This window comes from Lycium ferocissimum, chromosome 11, assembly GCF_029784015.1.
Source record: "Lycium ferocissimum isolate CSIRO_LF1 chromosome 11, AGI_CSIRO_Lferr_CH_V1, whole genome shotgun sequence".
Taxonomy (NCBI): domain Eukaryota; kingdom Viridiplantae; phylum Streptophyta; class Magnoliopsida; order Solanales; family Solanaceae; genus Lycium; species Lycium ferocissimum.
In genome coordinates this window covers 27,518,764-27,532,786 of record NC_081352.1, presented here as the reverse complement: position 1 = coordinate 27,532,786, position 14,023 = coordinate 27,518,764, and the positions used below count along the sequence as shown (strand labels likewise).

Below are 14,023 nucleotides of genomic sequence, written 5' to 3'. Positions count from 1 at the left end.
TCATGTATGGGAATGGGAAATGTACCAAAACGCCACGTGAAAGTGATTTTTGGGGGGGTCGTTCGTTTCCTTCGTTGGGAATTAAAGTGATTTCAAAATTTTCCATCACTTTAATTACCTCGATGGAAAACTTTGTTATAATGAATTGAAAGCTATTGTACTAACTAACTTTTCCTGCCGACGTATATTCCTATGTTTCTCTCCGAGTAAATATGCTTTAAATCACAGACTTATAAACCACATTATAATTTGTAACTAACCGCGTTATATTTCCTCTACTTCAATTTACTTGGCATAATTTACATTATATTTCCCCTATTTCAATTTATGTGGCATAATTGGAATTACTCCCTCCGTCCACTTTTACTTATCCATTATACTAAAAATAAATTTTCACTTTTAGTATCAAGAGAAGACAATTTCTTTTCTTCTTTTTTTTTCTATTTTACCCATAGTATTAATTATTCTTTTCAAATCATTTTTCAAGTCTATTAAAAATATGCACTAATTAATATGGGTATCATGGTAAATTATACACTTCATTTATTATTTCTTAAGAAGTGTGCAAAGTCCATAACAAGTACAAGTGAACGGAGGGAGTAATACAAATTTTAAGAACAAAATAAGGGCTTTTGAAACTTGTAGTGTCACGCCTTCAAACTGCGGCGGGACATTATCATAAAATTGAATGAAAAGAAATGTAACAACCCGACCTTTAATTTTGCACAAATATGATTTAGATTGTACTCTGAAACTTTGAATAAATGGTATAACTATTTGGAACTTGTTGGATGGTCGGGATTGAAACCCAAAGGCTCGGTTGTGTTTCTGCAAATGTTGTACCATGTAGAAATTAAACATCTTTTGACGATGACTGGTACATCACGATTGTGTAGGGTAGTTGAAGGGTTGACTGGTCAAGAGGATTTTGCTCTCTGCAACCACGAACGCAGGAGTCAACTAGTTGCCTTAGTGCGAACGTATGGAATTGAGTCAGGAACACGAAGAAGGGCCGCGCGTTGACCAACTATCAACAATATTCTGGGAACGTGAGGAGTTAATTAGCCGATCGCATATGGTCTAACAGTGTTGTACTTCGTTATCACGAGGGACTCTTTATCGCGATGAAGGGACAAATCAGATGAGGGCACTTTTGGCAACGAGGAGCTCGTGGAGATGTAATTAAGGTATGAATTTCGACTTGAATCATCAAGGTAATGATTCTCTATCCCCTAAGATGATTATATTTGATTTTGGTGAAACTTTAACCTTGAAGCCATGTGATTTGAATACCTAAATTAAGAAATTTTGACCTATTTTACTAATTAGGCATTTGGGAATTTGACTTGAATCAAAACTTGATTATTGGAATGAAATCATTAGCTACAGGACAGGTAGCCGGTCCATGCAAGTTGTTTCGAAATCTGACCGGGTTGACCACATGGTGACTTTAAAAGCTTGATATGATGAAGTCAATGACATTTTATCATGATTTATAACTGAATTGTAAAATTGAACATGCATACTAGATGCATTGATTATTAAGCTGTACTGTTTCTATACAAGTTGGAATGCATTAACACGACTTCATGTTCTCAATTGATATTATTATGATTGCACTGTTTGTCATTTGAGCTATGACTTATGAGTTGAGATGGTATCAGTACCTTACAAGTCCAATTCTTCAAATTCTCTCTACAGTTCGGCACCCTGTGGTCGGTGTCTTGGTGTTATGAGTAGTCGTAGAAGTAACCTTCATTGGTGCTTGTCTTTGGACCGTTCCCACGGGAGCAACAAAGGTTGATGACGTGCCCTTTTCACAACGCTGGAACCATCAAACCATCTCGAAGTGGGAATTTTTCCTTCAATTAGGATCACCTTTCCAATTGGCATAATGGTTCCTTTCAAATCCCTATCTTCCTCAACAGTTATCATGTTCACATGGGCATTTTCGTGAGTAGGTAAAGGGTTGTTGTCCACATTGGGCTGAGCTCCAGTAAGTTGGATCGCTCCTTCCTTAATCAAGGTTTCGATTTTGTTTTTGAGACCATAGCAATCCTCGCATCGTGCCCGAACTCCGTAATGCTATGCACAACGCTTGGAACCATCAAACCATCTCGGAATAGGATCGGGAATTTTTCCTTCAATTAGTTGTATCACGCTTGCTGCTTTCAGTCTTTCAAATAATTGAGCCAAGGGTTCAGCGAATCGAGTGTAATTATGGGTATTTTTGATTTCAAGGTTTGAACGGGCTTTAGGTGTAGCATGTGGTCGATTTTGATAAGTTGGAGCTTGAACGGATTGATATGGACGTGGGTTTTGATAGGGAGGTGCTCGGGGTTGGTAGTAGTTTGCTTGGGCGTTGTAGACAGGGTAAGGAGTTAGTGGAGCTTGGTAGGGTTCAGCATATTGGTAAGGGTAGAAAGGTTGTTGTGGATGGTTAAGGTATGTAATGGCTTGGCTTGGCTTACGTCCTTAGATATTCATGACTGCAGCTACATCTTCTTTCTTCTTTTTAGCCTCGCTGATAGAACCAAATTGAATAACTTTGCTTGCAGCTTGCAAGGCAATAAGATCCTGAATTTTTTCCGATTTGATTCCTTCTTCTAAGGCTTCTCCCATTCTGACAACTTCCGTGAACTTTTGTCCCATCATGCCTATCATTTTCTCATAATATATGCCGTTCCAACATCAATACACCTTATTTCATGGCATTCAATGAAAAGAAAGTTAGGACAACTAGCTCTATCACTTATCGGTTTCTTATCACTTATGAAAGCGGTTGAATTCTTTGCTTGCAGCTTGAAATGTCAACCCTTATTTGACCCTCATGTATCATTCTTCGGTTTCTGACCTCCAACGTAGCGCATACTCACGGAACGACTCAGTCGACTTCTTAGTTACCTTAGTAATGTAGACTCTATCTGGTGTGATATCGGTATTGAAACTAAATCGGTCCATGAAGTCTTATGCCATATCACTCCAACCACGCCATTTACGGACATCTTGTTGCGTATACCAAGTAAGAGCCTCACCAGATAAGCTTCTTATGAATAACTTCATCCTTATATTCTGATCTCTACCTACTCCAACCAGTTTGTCACAATAAGCCCTTAAATGCGTATGAGGGTTGCCTTTTCCATTAAATGTATCAAATTTCGGTGGCTTGTAGCCTACAGGCAAATCAATGTCAGGCTGAACACACAGATCTTCATATTCTACACTCTTGCCTCCCCTAGCAACTTGAAGGTTTCTCATTGCTTCTTTGAGGTTGTGGATCTCTTTTAACAACATACATATCATTTCTTTTGCATCCTTTTCCATTTCGCATGCATCCTTTTCCATTTCCTCATATTGATCCACCTCGGGTTAGAACCTGACTGTCACTGGTTTGGTAAAGGCTTGTGTTTCCGCTGCATATACCGGAGGAACATATTGTGCGTTAGGAGTGACAAAATGTGCCCCTTGTATATGTTGGGTTGGATAAGTTTGGGTGGTAGGGGTGTTTTGGATTGGAGATGGTGTGTTATAAGTGGTATTGATAGGTGGTTGGTTTGGTGGGTTTAGAGGAGTAGTTATAGGTGGTGGATTAGTGTTAGCGGATAAAGGAACGTAAGGAGTGTGAACTAGCGATTGACTTGGTGGGTTGACAGTTGGTGGATTACGAGTAGCATAGGTAGTGTAGGTAGGTGGTTGACTTTGGGGAAGAGTATAGATGGATGATGGATTTGGTGGATTTGCAGGGGTGATTGGTGGTAAGTTGTTGTCGGTAGGTGCATTCTTTTGTGGAGGGAAATGTTCAGGAACTGGAGATTCAAGTGATGGAAAACGAGGTGGGTTTGGTGCAACATTTCTAGGTTCAGGAGGTGGACTTTAGAGTGTGATGGACAAATTGATCAAGTCCCTAACCCGATTCAGTTCTCCACGTAGATCCTCAATCTCTTGAGTCAGGCGGGCGATATGTTCATTATGTTGAATAGTAGTTCTATGTTCGGAAGTCTCAGGAGGATCACTAGAGATCACAATGTTTTCCAAACCAGTTGAAATGATGTGACTGGATCAGACATAGTAGTTTTCCTTCCTTGAACAACCCAACTACGTCGAGGTACTGCTGACGTCTTTGATCTTGTGAAGTAAGGATGGTCGGCCGGTTCAAATGTCAACACGAATCAACTCTCTTGTGAATAAAAAATAAAAAGGAAGAAACATAAAATGCAAATGATATTAGTCTCATATTAAAATATCTAAGTGAAGTCATGATCACGTGGAGTCAAAAAAGTCATGTAGCAAATAATTCATCAAATAAAGGCAAATAAGTTATCAAGCAAAATGTAAACAAGTATATCAAATAACAATAACGCGTCCTAATATGCATGTGACCTCTTTGTGCCAGAGGTAGGCCTAACGTTGTTTGAAGGGTAAAATGTGCCATAATACGTCATCCCATTGATCTTGGCTAATTAAAAAAATTCTATTTCCCAAAATAAAGTACAAAAGTAATGTAATATTTATTACATATCAAATGAATATAACATAAAGTACTTCCTAATCTAAGTAAAGTAAATACAATTTGTCATGTCTAAATTTCTTGGCTCCATTTTGAGATGTCGTCGGTTCTCATCCGTCGTTGATCAAAGCGAACTCCAATGTAAAGTCTTCATACCTGTCATAGAAAGGTTAGTCATTCCCTCCCCCCTAAATTTAAATTAGTTAGAGCAAATGGTCAATATTTAGGCACAATTATCCTTCAAACATGCACATAAAGTATGATTAGTGTCACTTGGGGTCGTGGAACCACTTGGACGTTTGGGTAAAGCCATCTAATGGGCTTAATACACCGAGGGTATTAAACCTCCTAGGTCATGAAATGTATGATCCTAATAAAGGGTGTTGATTTAGCTCTACTCTAGGTTGACTAAGAACGGGTTCACTAGACGCAAGGTTCCCGAGCAGACAACTCGAGTGAGAAGGCTACGTGGTCACACGGAAAATCCGGACACCCCGCGCATATGCCAACTCTCTTAAAATTTGGGATTTTGAAAGAAATTTGCGGGTGCGCAAAACACACCTCGCGTGTACGTGTGATAGTGTGAATTTCCAGATGTGGAGAAAAGTGATACGGGATGACAGTTTATATCAAAAGAGTAACACTTAAACAGTTTATATCAAACAAACAATTAATAACATGTAAAAACAGTTAACAGTTGTTATACCTGCTTTTAACCAGGTCAAAATAGTGCACAACATATTGGTGATTCTCAATTAATTATGCAAAGAGTCGCCACCTAATTATTTTTAAGGTGAATTAGGACACCTAAAGTAATGCTAAATTAACTCTGATTTAAAAATCTACTTAACCTATATGATTCTAGGTAAGGGTTCTAATTATCCTAAAGGGAATGGATTAAGCATCCTTTAAGATCCGTTAAATATGGTTAACCCGCCAAACTTAGGTGAATTAACTAGGCTTAAAAAAAAGGGTCATTAAAACACAAGTGCTAATGCATTTCGTGGAAAACTTGTATGTTAAAACTGCATAGCATTTGGATAACTTAACTCCTGATTTAAGACTTGATATTTAAAAGAATGTTTGAGACCAAAACGTACCAAAGTTTGAGAACGTCTTATTGCAAAGCAAGGCAAACTTTGGACCCTTTTAATAGACTAGATAAAGGCAAAATTAGTTCCTGGAAAAAGTTTGGATTCAAAGTTGGTAAAAATGAGTTTATAATTGAATAACAATTATTTAATAGTTAGCTTAACTATACTAAACGTAAAAAAAGAAAACTCTGGTTGTAGTAGAATCATTTGGAAACTAGAGTGGGGTTTTAAAAAAAAGTTACTTTTTGGATTCTTGCTGAAATAATATACTACCAATCATTCCCTCTAAACTAGGTGTTATCCTTTACACGTTAAATATTCTACTAACATCAGGAGGCAGAAAACGCTACTGTTAATGCCATAAGATCTAGTTTTCAACACACAAACACATAAGTTAGCAAACAGAAAAAAAAAAAAGACACAATGTTATACCCTATTTTAACCGGAGTCAAAATAGTTTACAACATCCCGGTAATTCCGGGGTTATTTAAAGTTAAGAGTCGCCACCTAATTATTTACGGTGAATTAGGGCACCTAAAGTAATTACCTAAAGTTGATTTGATGTTAAAGTCTACAAAACCAAAAAGATTCTAGGTAAGGGTTCAATTAACTTAGAGGGAAGGTATTAGGCATCCTCTAAATTCCATTAATAATGGTTAATCCAACCGAACTTAAGGTGAATTAATTAGGCTAAGTGCAAGTTGTAAAAAATTATGTATTAACCTATAAGGTAGTTAAATTAAGAGGAGTGGGAATCTGTATTTAAAAGTGAAAAGCTAGGACTAAAATGTCTTGTGGTGTTTTAGCTCTTTGTTGGCAAAATTTCCTTAAGTATGAAAGTCCTTCTAATTTCTCCTCAATTAAGTAACCAAACGTTGAAGCCTTTCAATACATCCTAACCGAGATTGGACTTAACATCCAATTTCTTTTATCTTCTTAACAATCTCTCCTTCTTTTGTTTTCTAAAAAAAAAAAAAACAAACTGGCAGCGTCTATTTATTTCTAACACTTCTGCATCCTATTTGCTCATATCCCATTAAACTTGAGCTTCTTGATATTACTAGTTATAGATGAAATTAGTGTGACTTAATAAAATTGATTATTAGTCTTAATGTTCAACAAATAGCACATAAGCAAATGGGAGCAAACAAAACAAATAGAGTACTAGTTGCACAATATGAATTAAAGGACGTAAATAAAATAGAAGAATGGATTTAGTTTAAATGGGCTCAACCCATTTCAGAATTGCTGCTGTCCGCTGCTACTGTTATGGGCCTCGGCCCAGAATTCCTTTTTCTTTTTCTTTGCGGGTGGGCTGACTCGAGAGGAGGTAATACAATTGTTTGATCTCGTAGCAAAGTCGAGTCTCATTCGAGACTCCTCGCAATCCCGGATGTCATGCAAAAGGAAAAAGGAAAAGAAGAGAAGTAGAGCATGATCATTAGACACGGAAAATTTAAAGATTAATATTCATATACGAAGGAAAAATATTCAGCCCAAAACAAAAGATACAGCCGAAACTTAGATAAAGAAAGTCACGTGAATAGTGGCAGCCAGATGGATTTAAATGATCAAGGGATAAAACCAAACCCAATCAACAGAATATAGAAAGAAACAAGCCTTAATCAAAACACTCAAAGAGAAAGAGTCTTACAATCACGAGCCTTCTTAGACTATATGCTACCTTACAAACACACGGGGGGCTGCCATGACTGGTGTATATCAGTACACCATCTGCCTATCTAATTTATTTTTTTTTTAACACGAATCAATGTTTAAATTCAGAGATGAATCCCAATCCTACTTAGCACATCATTGTCATTTAGAGAGAGACCAAAGGCATACAAAGGGCATACGAAGTGCCGGATATACCTAAGTATACCTCACGTATATTCAGGTATAGACTTTATTTAGGTACAGGTAACACATAGAATTTTACCTATGACACATGCTCATGCTATTGTTCTTAGGCATACAGATAGCGTTCCATAAACGGGCACGCTACTCAATAAAAACACCACTTGCAGGTATCATGGGATTCGGGATGAGGATGACATGCGCCATATGCTTGGAGGGAATAGAAGAACAGCCAGGGAAAGGGAAGGGATACACATGTACGCTAGTAACCTGATCTTAAGACTATCATTACTAGTTAACACCTGATGCCCTTAATCATACACATTTGACTCAGAAAACTTTAAACAGTAAGCATGCCGATTACTGAACTGAGCATATAGATATAGATTAACACTAAGCATAGATACTTAGTCGAACATATAAGCAGGTTTGATGCCTAATCCAAACCAACTATCAACAAACAATATGATTAATATACTAAACGAACATAGGGCTACACTGAGCAGAATTAAACTAAGCTTAACTAACCACAGAAAATTAACTCATATGAACATCAAATAGAGATCTTACACTATATTTTCAAGTGAAACACTGAATATACTAAATGAGCACCAACCGTTATCAAAAAGATAAATATAACTTCCTATTTTACGACATCGGACATAACTTCCTATTTTTTGACATCGGACATACAAACTTTGTCGCAGCACCGACTTGAAACTAAAAGCACTTTAAATGTGCAAACAGGGAATCCGAACACACATCAGAAATCAAAGCGAACCACAAAGTGGAAGGAAGGGATTGCACTGACCTTTTTTAAGTGCAGTGAACTGAGGCGGGGGTCTGCGGATTCGACGAACTCCGACCTCGAACTCAAGTAAATTTCTTAGGAAGATAGCAGCAAGTAGATAGAATTTTAGGGAGAGAAGAAAACAAGTTTTTGAGGGCTAGAGTCGGCTAGAATCTTTCTTGTTTCTCCCCGGTTCCAGACCAGATAAAGGGAACTCAAAATTTTGTAAAAAAAAAAAAAAAAAAAAGAGGGAAATGCTCGCGACTTCAAAACAGTGTCCCCCTTCGGCTGATGTTTAGCGCATTTTTATAGCCTAGAAGTTCTAGGGTTTCTCCCGATTTTGAATTCAAATTTTGTAAAGGCAAAGTCACGGGTTCAAATGCTTTTCGTTTTTTCTCTGTATCAGATTTCAAAACGTTGGCTTGGCCTCTTGTGTTGACCATATAGCTACTAGCACGAAAAGGGGGTGGCAAGACCTGCCATGGTTGAAAGAAAACTGAACCTTTGCTCAAAAAAAAAAAAAAAAAGAGATGAGAGAGAGGGCTGTGTATTTGCGCTAAAATGGGTGGCACAGTTCTGTGATGGTGAAGGAGGGCATGGCATTTTGTTGAAAGGGGAAAGAGAGAGATGAGAAAGAGGGGTGTCGGCTGTGCGTGGTTGAAGAGGAGAGAGGGATTAGATTTAGTTTTGGTTTCAACTGATTAAAACAAATGGGCCGGACGGGTCAAAGGCGGGTATGGGCTGGACAGGGTAATATTAGATAGTGGGCTGATTTGTTTCAATAGATAATGGGTAATGGGTTGCTGAACTTAAAATAATGTGAATTGGTTGAAATTGTGGTCATTCCTCCTTCATTTTAATTATTTTTGGGCTTTTAACTTAATATCTAGTACAATATATATTATGTGAAGGTAAATAGTGATTAGTATGTAGAAATTAAAGGATTTAATAAAGTAAGATTAATTTAACGAGTACAAATCCCAAAAATGAAACGTTGACGAACTACTTAAAATTTGTGATAAAGTAATGAAAGTAACGAGGTTAATAGTAATAAAAATAGTAGTGAAAACAAAGTATTTAGCTCGTTAATAAATTTAAAAGCCCAAGGAAATAAATTGGAATAACGGAGGGACAAAATTGGGTGTCAACACACAAGATGATGAGCATGTTTTCCATTCAGTTCCCCGGAGATAGTAAACTGCCCGCAGGCTTCGTTATTCAACAGAAAACAATGAGAAAATGAGGTTGTGTTGGCTCCGTGCAGCGTCGGCGTCGTTGAGTCTCAAATGAAACTCTTCGGCTCCGGTGATCATGTAAAATAAAATAAAAAAGAAGATAGGATTAGAGAGATAATCAAAATTCAAAGCATATGAAGATGAAATAGGTGGAACCATGGTAATGTTATCTTCTGGTTTTGCAAAGGAAACAAGAAACACTAAATATTTCATATAGCCAAGACATTAAGTATGTCTTCTTAGAAATCCCAATATTTAGTCAGTACTCAAAATTACAAGTAATTCTAGTCTAAAAATGTTAACAACCTTAAATGATTTCCTCGACTCACAGAAAAGGGACATAACAACGCAATATGCTTCATGCCTCTATATTGTCATAATTTCGAATTATCTTAAAATCATTTTCACAACCAGATATTCTCATTGGAATGAAGTAAGCCAAACACATGAGTATTCAGATAACTAATACGTGATATGTTTTAGATTTAACACACTATATTAGATTTCATGGTAAATTCTTAAAGTTCGAAACTTAAATCATTTCCTATTTCTATTTCAACTGCTCATAAAGACATGTATTCCTAAATGATAATGAAAGAAGAAAAAAAAATAATCCCAAATACACCTTTTAACATCAGTTTCTATCATCATCTCAGCTAAACGGAAATGCTCTTAGGACATAATTTCTTAAAATAAGGACAACATCTTATCACATAGACAAAACAGAGATAATAAGGAGCGGATATACCTTTTGGGGGTGCAGTGAACGGGGCTTTAGATCTCCGATCTACGCTCAAACACGAACGACGCTCAGATCCGAGATAACCAGAGAATGAATACTAAGTGCCTTGAGAAAAAAAATAGTAGGAAGAAGATAATGATTTCAAAGAAAGAAGTCGCTGCTTAAAAAACGTTCCCTTAAATGAATAGAAATATGGATGTTATATCATCAAAAGGAAAGAAATGGTTCTGATAAGTATTGAAATAAGTCAAAGCTGGCGTGGAATTGGGTGAACAGCCTCTGTTCATGGCTGAGAGAAAGAGAAATTTTAACCAAAAATGACTATAAAGACAAAGGAGGTTCTGCCACAGAGAAAAGAAAAGAAAAAGAGACGCTGAGAGAGATTAGGGCTTAGGGATAGGAGGGCAATTTTCAGTATAGGAATGGAATGGGTTTGCTAGGTTTCAATTTTGGGCTTGAATTAGCCGATTTTGGCTGCTTCAGTCCTACTACTCCTTTCTTTTTGGCTTCTAAATTTACCAAGCCTTTATATCAATATTATGTAGTAATTGCAAACATATACTGATAACAATAACAATAGTGATAATAAATAATAATAATAATAATAATAATAATACAATACTAGTAAAAAATAGTTGAATTAGTAAAAGTAATAAAATAGCGGTAAAATAAGGTATTTGATATTTTATTAATTTAGAAGCTTGAGAAAATGAGTTGGAAGAAAGGAGGGTCAAAATTGGGTGTCAACAACAGCAAATAAAGTAATTAAAACAAGCACACAAAGCCTATTTAAACTAAGTCTGTTATGGTTAGAACCTAAGTATAGTCCCCAGCGGAGTCACCAAGCTGTTATACCCCATTTTAACTAGGGTCAAAATGGTTTACAACACTCCGGTAATTCCGGGATTAATTAAAGTTAAGGAGTCGCCACCTAATTATTTATGGTGAATTAGGACACCTAAAATTTACTAAAGTTATTGTTTAAAGTTAACTCCATTTTAAAGTCCACAAAACTTAAAGATTCTAGGTAAGAGTTCAATTAATCTAAAAGGAAGGTATTAAGCACACTTTAAGATCCGTAAAAGACGGTTAACCGGCCGGACTTAGGGGTAATTGAAAGGCTAAGTATAAGTGTAAAATATAAGTCAAGTCCAAGTATTTGGAGGAAGGTAGTTAACTGTACCAAGTTTAGAGAAAATGTTTGTAAACGTCAATTTAGCTATGGTAGCAATTAGTAGAATGTAAAGACTTATAACAAGACTCATAGAACAAAATAAATTATGAAAAGGTTTTCTTAAACAAATACATGTTTCAAACATTGGAAAGGAGCAAAAGTCTAAAGTTTGTCTTTTAAAATCAGTCTGCGTTTTAATTCTCAAAATAAGCTAAATTCCGTGTCTCGATTTTTGGTACTTGGAGAGCATAATCTTTACTTCCTAATTTGAAAAAGTGCCAAAGCTCCAAGAGGAACAATTAAACTCCACTTAATTTAAGACCTCCTAAAATGGATAGAATGAGACTTGGTTAAAATAGAGCAATTAAGCATTTTACGATGATCACACAACTAAGATAAAATGTTAGTCAACCCCAAACAAGTAAACAAGCAGCAGCAAAAATAATCAACAGCCAAAATCGGCTCCTAACAGAAAGATTTGATTTTTCGTGCTTCGCTTTTAAGTGATGTAAAGCTAGAACTGATCGACGATGTGCGGACTCCATGTGGTAGCGGCGTTGTTGAGTCTCAAAGTGAAACTCTTCGGCTCCGGTGTGTCATGCAAGATAAAGAGAAGAAAGTAAAAGATTAGTGAGGATAAACCAAACCTTAACTGTATATACAATACCAAGGCTAAATGAAATATAGATTACTTTCCATAGGCATGCTTTTTACTCAAAAGTAATTTCTACTTAAAGAAGGGACTAAATGAATCTGTTAACGTATAATGGCTAATCCATAAAGGATTCAAAGTTAAACCTTTTAAACATAACAGAATAATACAAGTCCAAATCTTGATGCACAATGCACATATACTTCTCATTTTTATAACACTTTGACTTAACATATAGCATACCACAGTCACTTCTCATTAAACAAATATAGAGTTCATGAGCATTTCGTCAAACATTTATCATTCATGTTTTAGAATTAACACATCCAAAAGTATGACCTTAAACTCAACTCGATGAACATGATTTTAGCAACATCCAGGAACACAAAACGCCTAAACCAGAGCTTCTTCTTAAAGCTTCGACATACATGGTTTAATAATAGCATAAAACAGAACCTAACTTAACCAAGTAAAATGATAGTCATGTTCACTAGCATTTATCCATTAATCTATAAGGAAGGACTTTAGTCTCAAACAAAGGAAGAAACGAGTAAAAGGATTGGATTTACCTCTTGTGGGTGCAGTGAACGGGACGTCGACGGCCTCGAATCTACTCTCTCGTTATGAAACAGATTCGAAACTTGAGTCGAAAAAATTAGAATACCTCTGTTGCGGTTAAAGTTCTATCGAGACAGAAAGAAATTTTTGGTAATAATGTTTTAGAGCTTTTTGAGAGACACTAACAATGGTGAGAGTGAAGAAGTATCAATGTTATTTTCTCAAGATATGAAGAGGCGGCTAATCTCCCTCTCTATTGGACTCCAAAGAGGAGTATTTATAGCAGGAAGCTAGGGCTTCTTAGAATTTAACTCTTGAGCGGGAAATCGAGATGAAGGTCTTGGTCAGAGATTTGAAATTTGAACGTTGTAGATTAGGCTGAACTTCACGTGATTTGGTTGTAAAAGTCAAGATTTGCTTCAAGCCTTACCCAAAATGACAAGACAAGATATCAGCCATAGTTGTGAAAGTCCAAGCTTTCATCAAAGGGGAAAAGAAAGCTTGTGTGCGCAGCTAGAGAGATTCAGAAACCTAGCTGATTTGAATTCCAAGTGGGGTAATTCGGTCATTTCAAATGGTTAAATTAGTAGGTCTGGGCTCTTTATTTGGGCTGATATCTTGGGCGTAAAAGTGGGCTTGAATGGCTTAATTTGTTGGGCATTTCCCTCTTCTAATTAATTTCTTTTAGTCTTCTTTGTATTAACAAAATACTATATATATATATATATATATATCTGTGTGATAATAGTAATAATTTAGCAATTAACATTAATAAGGTGTAATTTAATAAAATATAAGTAAAGTAATAATAGAGTAAAAAAATATTATCTAAGTTATATCTTATGATTAATACATAATAAGTAAGTAGCGATGTACGTATTAATACTTAACGATAATAATATAGTAGAAATTGTAATAAAGTAAGGGCGAAAAATAAGATATTTAATTTATTAATAATTTAGAAGCTCAAGAAAATGAATTGGAATAAAGGAGGGTCAAAATTGGGTGTCAACACAGATCCTACTACTAGTATTGCAGTAGGCATTGTGTTTTGCTAAGGTGAGTCAAATGCTCTTCATTGTGGTGGCAATCATCAGTTCTTTTCCCTTATTGTCGATTTTGTTGCTTCACGCTGAGCCTCACAATTATACTCAGATATTCTTAGATGCTTCTTGACAGTACTACTGGATTTAGGTGTATTCAGACTTGTGATATTTTCTATCTTTCCGCTTTGTGAAGAAATTTCATATCTAAGCTATGGAATATTCGAATTAAGCTAAAAGAGGAGGATTAAAATTTCAGAAAAATGGTCAAAATTACCCTTCAACAACACGAATTAATCTAATTAGACAAGGATGAGGGTCAATATGGATAGAAGTGGGCCAATTTTTAGAAGACGAGGACATTTACCAAA

At 36.1% G+C, this 14,023-nt stretch overlaps 1 long non-coding RNA gene across 1 annotated transcript; it reads right to left on the bottom strand.

Moving 5' to 3' along the window:
- Positions 1-4,426: 4,426 nt before the first annotated feature.
- LOC132037165 (uncharacterized) lies at positions 4,427-13,617 on the bottom strand. Its single transcript, XR_009409789.1, has 2 exons — positions 12,621-13,617; positions 4,427-4,663 (listed from the first exon to the last, which is right to left on the bottom strand). It is a non-coding gene; the product is annotated as an uncharacterized LOC132037165 (long non-coding RNA).
- Positions 13,618-14,023: the final 406 nt, after the last annotated feature.